The sequence below is a fragment of the Podarcis melisellensis genome (assembly GCF_964234715.1).
Source record: "Podarcis melisellensis genome assembly, chromosome: 2".
In the NCBI taxonomy this organism is placed as follows: Eukaryota; Metazoa; Chordata; class Lepidosauria; order Squamata; family Lacertidae; genus Podarcis; species Podarcis melisellensis.
Window position 1 is genome coordinate 50,692,574 of NC_138529.1, and position 15,753 is coordinate 50,708,326.

At 44.7% G+C, this 15,753-nt stretch overlaps 1 long non-coding RNA gene across 1 annotated transcript; it reads left to right on the forward strand.

Annotated features, from left to right (window-relative positions):
* The first annotated feature begins 5,526 nt into the window (after positions 1-5,526).
* LOC309363740 lies at positions 5,527-12,571 on the forward strand. Its single transcript, XR_014165568.1, has 3 exons — positions 5,527-5,801; positions 11,171-11,646; positions 11,894-12,571. It is a non-coding gene; the product is annotated as an uncharacterized lncRNA (long non-coding RNA).
* Positions 12,572-15,753: the final 3,182 nt, after the last annotated feature.

Below are 15,753 nucleotides of genomic sequence, written 5' to 3' on the forward strand. Positions count from 1 at the left end.
CTCCTTCCCACCCCCCCCCCACGCCCCGCTGCAGCAATCGCTTTCAGAGGTTTCATCAGGCAGACGCCGCCAACCTCCTGCAACTTCTCCCCTCCGGCCTTCCAGTGGAGGAGAGCGGCGCGGAGTGCCCGGGTCCTGCCTGGCTGCTGTAATGCAGGCAGCAGCAGCAGCAGCCGAGGGGGCGGGCAGGCAGGCAGGCGGGCGGGCCCTTCGGACTCTCTTCGCCAGGGACAGCCGGCTTGCCGGAGGAGGGGCGCGGCGAGGAATGTCTCCAGCTGTTGCTGCTGCTGCTGCGATCCCCTTGCTCCCAGCTGTCAAAATGCACTTGAGAAAATCCACTCTCACCTCCTGAAGTGGAGGGGAGCCCCTGGGAGGAAGACGTGACACTCCACAGCACAGCCATGGAGGACCCTTCCCTCATCTCCGCTCCGGCGCACACCCCCCCCCTCCCAGCCCCGGCGCGCGCCTTTCAGCTCCTCTTCCACAAACCTCGCTGCCTTTCCGTACAAAGCATCGGGTGGTGTCGTCGAAGTGTCTTTGTTAAGGTTTCTGAAGGCCAAACAGTGGTGGAGGAATAAGAAGGGTAAGGGAAAATCCAAGGGCATTCACGAAGGAGGTGTAGGGGATGTATTTATTAAGAACCTTATAGCGAACGAATTCTCCAAATGTGGATCTTTATTTGTTTGTCAAGACGTAGGCTGCTCCACCTTTTCTCCAAGGAGCTCAAGGTGGCAAGACACACTCCCCCCCTTTTAACCTCACAACAACCTTGTGAGGTAGGTTAGGCTGAGAGATGGCAACTGGCCCAAGGTCATCCAGCAGGACAGCGTCCTTTTCTAAGTGCTCACAGACCCACTATTGAATTACCTGTTCTAGGGCCTTTCCTGGTATTAGTCGTTACCTGGTTCTTCTTTCCCCCCCTTTTGGAAGATGGGGACAACATTTGCTCACCTGCAGTCTCTAGGGACCTCCCTTGTTCTCCAAGAATTCTCAAAGATTAGGCTCTGAGATCACACCTGCAAGTTCCTTTGGTACTCTTACCCATGGGTGCACCTCATTAGGCCCTGGAGATCTGAATTCATTTAAAGTAGTTAGGTGTTCCCTTATCATCTCCTTTCTTATATTGGGCTGCAGCTCTCTCCTTACATCATTTATTCTGTCATCACCAGGCTGGGCATTGCTTTCCTTTGGGGTGAAGACATGTACCCCCCCATACATAACGGTAAAGGGACCCCTGACCATTAGGTCCAGTTGCGGACAACTGGGGTTGTGGCGCTCATCTTGCTTTATTAGCTGAGGGAGCCGGCATGACTAAGCCACTTCTGGCGAACCAGAGCAGCGCACGGAAATGCCGTTTATCTTCCCGCCGGAGTGGTACCTATTTATCTACTTGCACTTTGACATGCTTTCAAACTGATAGGTTGGCAGGAGCTGGGACCGAGGAACAGGAGCTCACCCTGTCACAGGGATTCGAACCGCCGACCTTCTGATTGGCAAGCCCTAGGCTCTGTGGTTTAACCCACAGCACCACCCGCGTCCCCCATACATATACCCACCTATATTCTCGTACTTCAGGGTACTCCAGGTACCATGAGGTGTTGAGTGCCAATGGCACCAGCTTCCCTTGCTCCTCATCAGGAAAGGTTAGGCAAGGGGCAAAGCAAGAGCTGCTACAGTGAGGGAGAAGCAGCTGAGGGCACTTTTACAACTGCAGTTGCAGTTTTGAGCACTCCTGAGGATTCTGGAAGGGCTGCAAGGTTTCAGAAATGACAGAAGTGCTGCGATGCATTTTTTAGTGACCAGCGCTAGGCTCAGGATACAACTTATAGGGCCAAATTCAACTGAGTGGTTCCACTGGAGGAAGAGCAGCTAGCACAACAGAATGGCTCAGGTGTGTGTCTCAGGAAGAGCGCCACAACAGCACACAAGGGAGGAGAGGGGAGATTGTTCTGGGGGCCATGCAGAAATGCCTGCGATGACAGATTCCTGCCACTGAAAGCAAAAAGTGGACAAAACATACAAAATCAAAATTCTCACTCTGTAGCAGACCTGGTTAGAGCTAGGGAACCCCATGGTGCTTCTTTGTCATTTGGGACTACTGTACATACAATGTGAAGTACAGGTTGCATTTTTTGTCATTTAATAAATTAAAAATAGTATTAGTCCAGACCAGTGAACAGTAGATTCCACCTTCCTTTGCTTTCTGTTAGTAAAACAGGCCTTGGCTGACAGTTTCTGTCAAGAAGCTGTGGATGATTTGGGGCTATTTTAAATGTGCAGAACAAGCATATTGATGGTATCCCCCTACGATTGAATCACTACAGGCTGCAGGTTTCCCCATGTTAAAAAAAACACAGGGTTGGCTGAACCATTAAGCAAAATAAGCATGTGCTTAGGGCATCAAGGGAAGGGGGTGCACCACTGAAATTTTCCATTGCCAGATTCTTAACATTCATGGTCAGAAATTGCGTAGCTGAGCGTTACTTTTCTGAGCTGAAGTATATTAAAATCCCAACAGAACAACTATGCAACAAGGCAAGCTGGATGCCGTATCTCTACTAAGCATAGAAACAGATGTATTACGTAAGGTTAGTTTTCAGGATTTGATTAAAGACTTTGCATTACAAAAAGTAGGGGAATTATTGTCAAGTATAAATAAAGTGGAAGTATACGAAAATAAACATTATCTTTCAAGTGCTTAGGGCCTCTAAAGGTCCAGCCCTGTTAAAAAACAACACCACCAAACATCTCTGCTTGTGGAAAGCTAACATGGCAGAGAGAATAATTTAAGTTCAGCGTTTTTCCCTGTCTACATGTAGTGAGTTTTTTGTTTTACATAACTGGTGCATTCAAACACACAATCCCCTTTGCATTCTAAAGCAGTGCCTTTCCGGAGGGATGTCTTCCTCCATGTGCTATTTTTGCATGTTTGAATTGGACCTTACTTCAGCTCTCAAGAGAGCCCAAATCTGCTCAGAATCTCTTCCCACAGAATTCTCCAGGGGCCAGGACATGATGCACTTCTTATTCTGGAGGCACTGGAAGCAATAGGCAAGCATTTCTAGATATGTGAACCAATGAATACAGCCTAAAGTAGAAGGGAAGCATGGAAATCTGTGGTGGAGACATGCTTTGCACCCATCAGAGTACTCCAGACTCACACTTCTGACCTGCTTTTAGCCCCCCAAATGCCTTTAGTCTCAGAGACTTTACATGTCTGGTCCTAAATAAGTGCTGAAAATATTCCACAGTAGAGCATGATGTTCTAGCTAGTTTGTGTTCCCCAGGGTGCTTTTGTGCTTGGACACCAGTGTAGATGTTCCAGCCGTAGGGACCAGATAGTTCAGATATCAAAGCCAAAGCATACTTTATGCCCTCTTCTTTTTGTCTGGACTGTCTTTTGCCTTTTAGGGGATCTGGGTTAGTTTCCCAGTGTTCAGAGCTGTTGGAAAGAAGCAGGAGGGAGCCAGGTTTAATTGCTACTTGAGGAATTATTGTGCGCGGAACTAATGCATAAATGCACAAGCCTGGAGGTTAGTGAGGGATACCATTTAGAGCAGCCTTCACTAACCTGCCGCCCTCCAGATGTTTTGGGACTGCAGCTCACATCACTGGTATGCTGGCTGAGGCTGATAGGTGTTGCCACCCAAAACATCTGGAGGGCAGCAGGTTGACGAAGTCTAATTTAGAAGGGTGCGTGTCTGACGCCTCTTCCATCTCACTTCAGACTGCCTGTGATTGCTTGTCAAGAGTGTTTCTCTGGCAAGGAAATGGATTTAGCAGTTGTGCTTGAGTGGGTCAGTCCAAACAAATGACCCGAAAAAGCAGCAGTCTGACCTCTGCTTGATAGCATTGCTAGAGCTATTAGGAAGTATTAAAAAAATAACCGCATCATTATTACCATTTTATGCAAGGCTGGGTCTTCTGATCTTTGTGAGCATGACTGGGCGTCACCTGCATATTGATGCCACTGCGCTTCCAAGCTCCAGACACCCTTCCTTCCTCAGCAGATTCATGGAGAGCAGGGGACATGCTGGTGACGGACTCCTGTAGCATCCTGCAAGCCAAAGGCCACTGAGTAGAACGGAAATTCCCCAGCACCACCTTTGGGAACATACTTTTCAGGAAGGCCTAGAGGCACCACGAAAACAGCACAAAGAGATCCAGGAGAATCAGCAAGGTCATCCTCCCCTGTCCATTCCTCAGCATTCGCCATGGCAACCAAGGCAGTCAGCTCCAGAAATGAATTGAGCATGAGTAAGTCCTGTTTTAAAAGGGAAGTAGGAATGCTTTCTCTTTTAAGCTTTGCAGGTTTAGACACCCCCTCGGGTAGCTTCAGAAGGGGATTAGAAAACTCCACAGAGAATAAGGCTGTCCAGTATTGGAGGCAGTATACTCACGAATACCTGGGAATCTCAAGTGGGAAGAATGCTATGGCTTGCTGGCCTGCTTCCCACAGGCATCTGGCTGGCCACTGAGGGAACAGGATGCTGGACTCTTCATATGTTCTTAGGGCCTTCCTGTGGTGAATCTACCACATCATGGGCTCGGATTCCTCAGAGAATTCTTTGGGAGGAATTAAGCACCGCTGTTCTGACCCACCCCAAGAGTAGTTGTTGAGCTTTTTTAGGTAAAGTTACTGAGGAAAAAAAATCGCTGTTTTTCAGCTATTTTTTTAAGGGGAATCGGCAATGATGACACTGCCGGCATGACTTGCCATATGTCTGGATTTTCCTGGTTTCCTCCTGGACACTTCTTCCAACTGCATTATTCCGGGTATGTCTGGGAAATTCCAGACATATGACAACCCTACCCATGCCCCGTTTTGCGGGGTTCTCCTTACCCTCCCCAGAGCAGATTTGGGGGAAGACACAGGAGTACATAAGGAAAACGGGTGCGGGGGGAGGGGGGAAGCCCCACTGCGCTAGCTTCTGCTAGCCCACTGGGTTTGTTGAATCCGGCCCTTTAACTTCCATCTCTTGTGGTAGGCCTCAAGTACTTCTGAATTCTAACCCAGCTATAGATGCAGATTTCCCCATACTTTACTTTTTCCACAGCTTTCACAACACAAACTGCAAAATGTGATGGCAGCCACCAATTTAGATCACTTTAAAGAAGCTTTGACAAATTCATGGAGAACAAACCTACCAATGGTTTGCAGTCATGATGGCTGCATACTACTAGGGACTCAGCTATACAGCCTCAAATAAAACGTTTTAAGTGTGTTGTAAAGTGCATTATACAAATGCAACACTAGATGGCAATAGTGAGTTATGGCAAATGCAATACCTTTTTCAAAACTTTTTTTAAAAATCATTTTTGCAGCGTTTTTTATATGTGTCTAGATTTCACCTAGGATCACAGGTACTATGCTTCTGAATACCAGTCACTGGGGAGCAACAGAAGCCAAGGCCTACTGCTCCTATGATCTGCCTCTGAGTTTCCTGGAGGTATCTGATTGGCCACTGTGGGATGCTGGACCCAATGTAGCATATTGGTTAGAGTGTTGGACTAGGATCTAAAATTTACCAGGCAAACTTAGGCCTGTCACAATCTCTCAGCCTAACCTACCTCATAGGGTTCTTGTATGTCGCCTTGAGCTCCTTGGAGGAAAGGAGGCCTACAATTATATTAAGGGCATAAATAAGCCTTTGGTCTGATCTAGCAGGGCTCTTATGTGAAAATGGTCTCCTACAGAATTTCAGCTCCTTATAGTTTAAATCTGGGTCACTTTTGGCAGATCTTCAGGAATATGCATATAGAACTGTGAACATTTTGACACTACTTGGAAAAGAAGGACAGTAAGTACCTGTGAGGCATAGCAGAGTTCCAAAACTCCCCTTTGAAGCTCTGTAGAATAAATGGCTCCCTGGGGATGATACAAGCAGTGGTGCTCTCAGTTAATTTTAGACCATTAAAATGGGAAGAGGGTGCTTGTCTTTAGATGGTAATGTGTGTTACTTCAACAAACTGAATCAGGTGGACAAGAAACTGAATCAGCAACCCTCTTTGACCTAATTTTTTTTAAAAAAGTATTTGAAATTCAAAACCATTACAATAAATGGGAGGAAAACTTTATTTTTAGGTGACTATAAAATGAAGAAAATAAAACTAATGCTATGGAAGAAATAGCAGTAGGAATGATATTTTAAATGGCTCAAACACCTTTTTTCCCCTCTGGTTGTTTTATGAAAAGGTCAAGTATTTGAAAAATCGTCTTGGTGAGGAGTTATTTTCTGATTTTATAAGAAAGGCCTATTTGGTTGATAAAATATGAACTGTTTGAAAGATTTATAGGTGTCAGAAATCCTGCCTAACTTTTTATATTTAGAACATCCGCACTGGGTTATTTTAAAAACTGGTATTTACTCATGTAATCATTTGCTTTTTATGTGGGACGTGAACTGGGCATGTGACTACTGCGCTTGATACAAAGAGAGGCATGGGCAGAACAAAATGCTCAAATTGCACCATTTTGAAAATGGCAGTCCTGTAGGACAACAGCAAAGCAACCATCACCTGTGTTTACAGGATACCCCCTTTATACCTTAGACAATAGCCTGTGTAATAGTTACGAGTTAGCCCATTTTCTGCTTAGGTTGTTGAAGTTGCAAACTCTTTGCCATCAAAGGCAGAAAACAGATAAAAGTTCAAAACTTTTGCTAGTTGCCCTAGTGCAAGTCATCTACTTTTTTTAAAATAGACTTTTCACAGTTTCGAAAGTGATGGAGACATTTGTTGAAAAGTGTGATTATCAGGAAGACATGTAAACACCCAGAAAGAAACTTAAGAATGAATGCTCCTTGTCATATAACCGCCCCACAAACAAATGAGAACAAATACTCATTAAAGACCGCACATAGTCTTGCCACCACATTAGCTTTGCGCAATAAATCAGGAGGAATGCTCATTAAATAGATCATCTAGAGACGCCCCTAGTGTGTTTTGCAGATGAATCATATCCTGGATTTGAAGATTCTGATGGGCTGCTGATCTAAGCAATGAAAACACAGATTATTGGTCCTAAACCCTCATTGGTCACTTTGACAGGATGAGATCTCGTTATGGCTTCACCTTGTGGAAGTACTGATTCTGTGGCAGATGACTAATTTTCTCATCCTGTGGCTCCACTAAGATGTCAACTCAACAAAGGGTTTGCTTTTTGCATGTAGCAATGGAGCATATCTCGTGTCCATCAATTCCACACAGGTACCATCACTCTGTGACCGCAAAAACTGCAAGTCAAAGAGAAGTAGCCCCTCTGCAAAGACCTGAATATCCATGTATCTAATTTAAATATATTTACCTCTAGCTTTGTCGTCTCTGCTCCAATGGAATTGGGCTGCTGCTGCTTCTTTTACTGAACACACACACACACACACACAACTATCCCCAGCTGTTTCCTGCTATGACTTGTGCCAACTGCTCAGCTGCTCTTGGAAAAGGAAGGAGAAGTAGGCTATTGCCAGGCTGGTCAACTGGGAACTTGTGAGGGAAACTTTAGATCTTACCCAGAAAGCAGATGGGAGGAAGCACTTCCTCTTCGTACGCTTCCTGTGTATTGTCTAAAGTGGGAACTTGCGCATCTACCGTGCGATGATGCATGATTTCTGGATGCAGGTATATTGCATATTGCTGGGGCAGCGCATGATCTGTGAGTTTTGGCTTTGCCTAGAAACCATAAGGAGTTACTTCCCCCCTACCCCCATCTCTGTAATATTTTGAAGCCATTCTAGCTGTGTCAGAGCTTTCTCCTTTGGCAAGAGTTGGCTTTTCTTTTTTGGGACTACTTTTCCTACTTTCCCGGTCAAACTGACTACTGTAGTTATAATGCTGGGGATTTTTCTGCCTCTCTCCATAGCACATGCCATGCCGTGCCTTGAGTTTGTTCACATACTTGAACTTTCTGCAGTTATTTATACCTTTTTGCTGAATTGGGCATAGGGAGCCCTCCTGGTAGTTCCTCTACATTCAGAGTCTTGATGCGTAGCGGCACAGGAGAGGGCATTCTCTGTGGTGGCTCCTAAGCTATGGAACTCCATCCCTACAGTGATGTGCCTCTCACCTTCATTATACAGCTTTTGGAAGATGCATCTTGTTGTTCTGGCTTTTGACACTTGAGGTGAATGTTTTTAGGAGCCCCCTTATTTTTACAGTTGTAAGCTGTATTAAATTGTTTTTAATATATTGTTTTAATGCTATAACTCGCCCTGGAATGCAGAGCGGGTTATAGCAGGCATGTCAACTCTATGGGACCAAGGTGTTTTCACCCCCCTCAATATCTGTTGGGAGGGGACTGAGCCCCCTCAATGTTGAGGGGGCAGGGGAGGCTGAGCGTGGAGCTGAGCATGGCACAGCTTCAGTGGCTGGCTCCTCCTGAGTACAAGGAAGGAGGAGCTACTGGCCCTTTGAGCCTCACTGCTTTGGGCTCTGCCCTCAGCCTCCTCCCAATGATGTAATGACGCATGCACATCATGTGTTGTGCACATGACTTCACACATGTGCACCACACACTGGGGCCCCTCAATCTGAGGTGGAAGTTGGCACCTCTGGTGGGTATTAAATGAATAAATAATACTTGACCTCTGATTTTGGAACACTTGCAGGGAAGAGCCACAGCTCAGTAGCAAAACATCTATTTTGAATGCAGAGGTTGAATCACTGCCTTCTGCAGGCAGGGCTGGAAAAGACCCCTTTCTGAATTGCCAGAGACGTGCTACCTCTCAGTGCAGAGCTGATCTGAGCAAGGCAGGCCAGCGATCCAACTTTGTAGTTGACAGCTTCCAAAGTTGTGTAGGATGATGGGGGATAGATGCACATGACATTTTGTTGTCTTCCAAATGATGCCAGTTGTTGCATCATTAGCCATCTCTTGATAATCTTAGCTGTGAACACCCTAGTTTTTGTGAAGGCTTTAAAGGTGGTCCACCATAGCATCTTGATTTCACCTACTTCTCTCAAAGGCTTGTGGGTTTTATACAACTGATTACATGGAAAATGGATGGAAGACACGTGTTTTTGGTTCAAATAAAAGGAGAGGAGGGGAAAAAGTACGGACACAGGCAGCACTGGTTCCAGCAATTTACTGCAGAATATCTGAACCAGATGCTGTTAAACCATAATTCCAAGCAATTTGCCAGAATTATGTATCTACTTTAATCTTTTGAGTCAAAGTTAGGCTATGCATGGTTTGCATTACTTGTATATATAAACAAAACTGTGATGCGATTACAGCTAATATGAGACAGATAATGATAAACAGGCATGATTTCACTAACTGCTGTCCTAGCTGGGGGAAAATTGCAGCTTTCTTTGCTAACTGGGGATAGTCTATCATAAAAGAGTCTTCAAAATGTGGCTGCCCAGATGAAGACATTTCCAACAATTTCATTATTCATAGCTATTCAGAAGCAATGTGGAGATTCAGCAGACTTTTGTCCCAGTTTTTAGTGACAACAAAGGCTGCCCCTTTAGAGGTCAGACTATAGCAATTAGATCTGCCTTCCCCAACATTAGTGCCTTCCAGGTTTTGTTGAACTCTCAGCTCCCATCAGGCCCAACCAGCATGGCCAATGGTCCGGAATGGTAGGAGTTGTGGTCTAACAATATCTGAAGGGCACCAGGTTGGAGAAGGGTGACTTAGATGTAACGACATGGGGGGAATGTATTTGCATGAATTGATCAGTGGTTTGGCACCTGTGGTCCCACAGATGTTGCTAGACTACACTTTCCATCATTCCATCATCACAGGCCATTGACCATATTGTCTGGAGCTGATGGGAGTTGGAGTCCAACAACATCTGGAAGACAACACCATAAATTGTCCCACAATAGAGCCACAATAGACAAAAAAAGAGTTGCTCATGGGAATCCTATTATGTAAGGTACCATTTTAGCAAATTATGAGCTGTTGAGTCTGGCATATGCTGAGAAACAAAAATTCACCTTGGAATAACGGAGTATGGAAACAGATGACTGCTGACCATATGAAGATGATAGCCATGGAAACATCTGCTGCGTGGCAGCCGTACCCATCTGGAGAGGCCTATAGAATCTGTCACATGAGAAATCAAGGATGAAGACAAATGTGGCATTTTTAGAGCAGTGAAGACCCCAGTTCTATTCAGTCCAAGCATATATTTTCTCTCCAAGGTCAAGCTCTGAAGCAGAAGCCGGCTGTTCATGAGGCTCCTGTGATGATCTCCCCCTCCCAATTCCTGGAGCAGTTTTGCACTTAAAAAAATAAAATGAATACTAGTTTATTAATTACATGAGTTTTAAATAATGAACTTGTTAATTGCTTGATTAAATCTCCATTGTTTGTATATTAGAAACAGTGAATTGAAACAAATTGCTTCCTTTTATATACAGTGGTACCTCGGTTTATGAACTTAATCTGTTCCGGAAGTCATTCTCAAACCGAAATTGTTCTTAAACCGAGGCACGCTTTCCCTAATGAGGCCTCCTGTCGCCGGGGCCCTTCTACCGTTCAGCTTCTGGTCTTGGACCGAGGTAAAGTTCACAAACCAGGACACTACTTCTGGTTTTGTGGAGTTCGTAAACTGAATACAGTGTTACCTTGGGTTACAGACACTTCAGGTTACAGACGTTTCAGGTTATAGATTCCGCTAACCCAGAAATAGTACCTCAGGTTAAGAACTTTGCTTCAGAATAAGAACAGAAATTGCATGGCGGCGGCGCGGCGGCAGCAGGAGGCCCCATTAGCTAAAGTGATGCTTCAGGTTAAGAACAGTTTCAGGTTAAGAACGGACCTCCAGAATGAATTAAGTTCATTCTGTAGTTCGTAAACAGGGCTGTTCTTAAACCAAAGTACCACTGTAAATAGTGACTATATGTGTTACAGTAGGCATTGGCTTAGAAAAGACATTCCGCCTGGGATGAGAGAGAATGCTTTTTCTAACGTGACACCTGATACTCAAGGTTGTTTTTTTTAAAAAAAAGATTATCTTGTTTAAGTAGATGCAGAGGTTTTTAAATTATGACTGAACTATATGCAGCCCATTACTATAATGCTGAATGATGTGCTTAAATGTTGGTGTAGTGTATTGCTTAAAAAAAATCAGAGCTGGACAGAATGCTTGAAGCATGTGGGGAGGACAAGATTGATGGCTCAATGTCAAATTGCTGTTATGCATGTCTGTCATTTCAGTTGCAAAGCAGAGAGGAAACTGGGAGGAAGCTGAGCTTGCACTATTGCTGAACAATTCATGGTAAGATCTGTTCTGATATTCCATTAATCTCCCCACCCATTTCCACGGCTGTCTGGGTTTCCAAGTAGTTGCAGAGGTGTGGCACTGCTTAGTTTACTGTATAGCAGGAAGCTACAGCTAATTGCCTCTCCATACAGTTCTATCCACAATACAATATGTATTTAAGCAGATGCCATTTTGTTAGTGGTTATCTATTTCCACGCAGGGTGTCATAATTATATTTAACATTATAGAACTCGCTAATACAATAGAGTCTTACTGTCTGACTGTTTTAAAATAGAAATTCTGGCTATCTACCTGTACATCTGTGCAACTGCTTGCATGCAAATAGCATCACAGCTAATTCAAATGTATGATTATCTAGATATTTTCCAGGTTGTTTGAACCGGAATGATGCTGTTTCTGCTTATCTAGTGTATAGAGCCAGTGTGGTGTAGTGGTTAAGAGTGGTAGTCTCGTAATCTGGGGAACCGGGTTCGCGTCTCCGCTCTTCCACATGCAGCTGCTGGGCTAGTCACACTTTTCTGAAGTCTCTCAGCCCCACTCACCTCACAGAGTGTTGTGGGGGAGGAAGGGAAAGGAGAATGTTAGCCGCTTTGAGACTGCTTTGGGTAGTGATAAAGCGGGATATCAAATCCAAACTCTTCTTCTTCTTATCTAAGGCCATTCATCTAAATTTAATTGTACTGTAGCTCTGGCTGCTATTCTATGTATATTCCTTACCACCTGCCCACAAAGCCTCCCACAAAATATAATTGTAACTTTGCTCACTGAAATGGGATCTCAGTTTAGCAAATAGCATATGCCACTGCATCAATATTGTTTCACACCTCTCCAATCTTTAAGCAGTGCGAGATTCCAGGGGTTCCAGATGCTTACCCAGAGTTTGGTTTCCTCAGAATGAAGAACAGCAGAGACTGTGGTGTCTTTAGGATATATGGCTTATTTACACATATCGTATATACAACCTGACCCTTTAGTGGAGGGGCTCACAGCATTAACACACCAAGAGGGTCTTGCTTCTTCCATAGCCACAGCCTTGGATTCCAACAGAAATCAGGCACAGCTCTGTCTCCCAGCTGCCCAGCCTGCTTCCAGCTTCCTGCTCACATCCCTTGACTCTGGCCTTTGTCTTTGTAACTACCAGCCAGTTGATGGAAGGGGGCCCACCCATTTGCGCTCTGGCACAGAGCCACTTCCTTTGTTACCTTAACGACCCACACTAAAGCCGTTATCAAGAAACTTGTCTGGCTGTTCCAGCAATTGGATACTTGTTGGATCCAGGAATTAGAAGGGACTCAGACATACAGCCTAACCCCACTCCCAAACTCACAACAATATATTTGAATAGATGGTTTCCATCAGTGGCGAAGCTGCATGCTCCGCTATGGGGGGTGGAGAGCAGGCGGGGGCATGGCTGGTGTCCCCCGGGGGGGTGATGCATGCCTGGGGGGCAAGGCACGCCGCCCGTGAGGGCGTGGTGTGCTGCCCGCAGGGGCGTAGTGCATGTTCTGGGGGTGTGATGTGCTGCCTGGGGGCATGGCACCCAGCACTTGCGCAGGTACACGGTGTGTGTCTGGGGGGCGTGCGCTGCGATGACACCTTACCGGAATAGTGGTGCCAGGGGCGGTCCGCTCCTGCACCCCTGTTCCTCCGCCAGTGGTTTCCATACATTTTGTAAAACCTTTTCCTTTTTGTGGTTAGAGATTAAAGCATAGTTTCCACAAATAAACAGACACTATTGACACGAAGTACTGTAGTAGTTTCTGCTTCTGTCCAAAGACTTGTTCCAGTGTTAAAATGGGAACGGATCATACTGTGTGTCAGTGGCTCATAGGATCGGCCTGTAAGATATGCAATTTGCTCAGTGGACTGCGCTGCTAGCAATGTAAACCATTATACTGCTGACATCAGGCACAAACTATTTTATTTTAATGCGGCCTTCTTTATTTTGGTGAGACTTAGGCAGAAGCCATGCTGGTTGCTGGAACCAATCCTTAGCAAACAGCCAGTTAAAACATTATTGAGGTCATAGATGGTAAAGAACTCCTAAGCCCCATCTGGTCCTTCTCTTTACTAGTTGCATAATGCTCCCTGTACAACATTCCCATGGGCTTTTCCCAGTCTAGCCAGAAATCACTTCATTCCCTTTGTTAGGCTGTTTTCCCGTCATCATTCTCTCTATTTCCAATCTCTGTTCAGGCTATGACTACTAAGGCTTATTTATGCAGCCCAAATGGTATTACCCACACATAGGAGGGAGATATCAGCAGGCTTGGGGGAGGGGGGAGAACCTGAAGATTTGTACAGGAAATCTTCAGGAAAACCTCTTCTAAGTTCCCACCCCTAACTTTGAAACCAGTTCAATGAGAATAGAGTATGCTTGTTGCCTATTGGAAGGGGAAGAGAGAAATGGAAAACTTGTGGGAGGACTGGAACGGAATGGAATATGTATCCCTGAAAACTGCATGGATGGAAGGAACAGTGAACGGGAGCACTCTAGGCCGTGACATTTTAATGGTTGGCTTATTTTAATTGGGCCTTTTTTTTTTTTTTGCTGTTGGTTCATTCTAAGTGAGACCTAAGTGAGTCTGGGGAATCAGAGAAAAATAATTATATGCACAAAAACGGGGAACCTGCAAAATTATGTCCCTTCATCAAAGTTTCCCTTTGAAACCTAATTGCAGTCTGCTGCTATCGGGCCCATTCTCCAGTAATTCTACTGGGTTTTCTTACCAACCCAGATAAGCACCCAAGCCCAAGCCCAAAGCATATAAATTAGTCATCAATGATTATCATGGGGGGTGGGGATACTTATACGTCAACCAAAATAACTTTGTTGCCTTGTAAACAGCATACAAAGATGTAACTTTGGGCAAACACTTCCTCCCCAGAGCCCTCCAGAATTTCAGGTGTGAAATTCTGCAATGGAAAGCCTTTTTACTTGCTTAGGGTCTCTATGTGTTTTTAGAATCCTTCTATTAAAATATCTTGTTCTTTTAATGCCACCATCACCACAGAGGTGACTGTGTATATTGATTGAAAATATATTGTATTGTAAATTTTAAATAAATGTGTTTTGGGGGTGCGGGGGAAGAATCCTTCTAGGGTTCTAATTACACGGGGAGCCTAAATGAGTAGAACCAGCTCCCTTCTTATTCTTCCAAATCATGGCAGGTGATAGGGAGGGGAGGAGGCAGGAAAGTCAGCAGAAAAAGAAAGTGGAGTGGGAGTTCTCCTCCTCTCATAATAACAGAATGTGGGGTCATCCACCGATGCTGCATGTTGGAAGAAAACAAAAGAAAATCCTCCTTCACACAGTACATAGTTGAACTATAGGATTTGCTCCCACTTGAATGGCTGTAAAAGATGAGGCGAATCCCTGGGGGATAAAGCTATTAATGGCTACTTGCCACAATGGCTATGCTCTACCTCCACTGTTTGGGTGCAGTTTGCTTGCCGACTTTCCACAGGCATCTAGCTAGAGAACAGGATGCCCGGACTTGACAAGTATTTGGCCTGATTAAGCAGAGCTCATCTTGTGTTCATCCTCATGCTCACTCTCTCTCAACAGGCAAGGGAATTAGATGTTCACATCAAAATGTGGGTCTCCCTTCCTGCACAGTTCTGTTTATTTATTTTCTGCAATTTCTTCTTGTTCAGTGTTTCTGAAAAGGTGTGCTGGGTTACGGCTAACATCCTGGTATGACAAGAGCACTACGAGGGAAGAAATTTGCCTGCTAGCTTTTTGGAAGGATTTAATGTCAATGAAAACACATTCTGCGTACAGATAGGTAATCCTTGGACAGTGTGTGGAATGTTGTGGCAGAACCGAAGGACCATTTGAACTGGTTTGGCGTTGAATATCATACATGCTTCAGGGCTGACAAATAAGCTATAATTCTGTTGAGGGTACCACTGAAACAACAAACCCCAAGAGTTCAGTTGGTCGGTGACAGCTGAAACCAGAGGCTTGAATTACAGTGGGCCTTGACAACAACTAAGAACAGTTATGGCATTCTTTATTTTCCTGCAAAAATATGTTTTATGCCTTTGCTGTCAATGAGAAAATAACTTTAATTGGCCTTGTGCATTTAAAATAGAGTCACATACAGTGGTACCTTGGGTTAAGTACTTAATTCGTTCCGGATGTCCGTTCTTAACCTGAAACTGTTCTTAACCTGAAGCACCACTTTAGCTAATGGGGCCTCCCACTGCCGCTGCACCATCGGAGCACGATTTCTGTTCTCATCCTGAAGCAAAGTTCTTAACCTGAAGCACTATTTCTGGGTTAGTGGAGTCTGTAACCTGAAGCGTATGTAACCCGAGGTACCACTGTACTTGTATAAGTGTGTGTGTGTGTGTTTGTGCATACATGCACATACATACACTCTATCTCTCTCTCACACACACTATATCCATTTGTGTGTATGTTTAAATACAGTGTTCAGTGATACAAGGAGAAAAAAGGAACTAAAAAAGCTGCATTATTGTCTGCAAGCAGACAAAGTTCAGCCACATT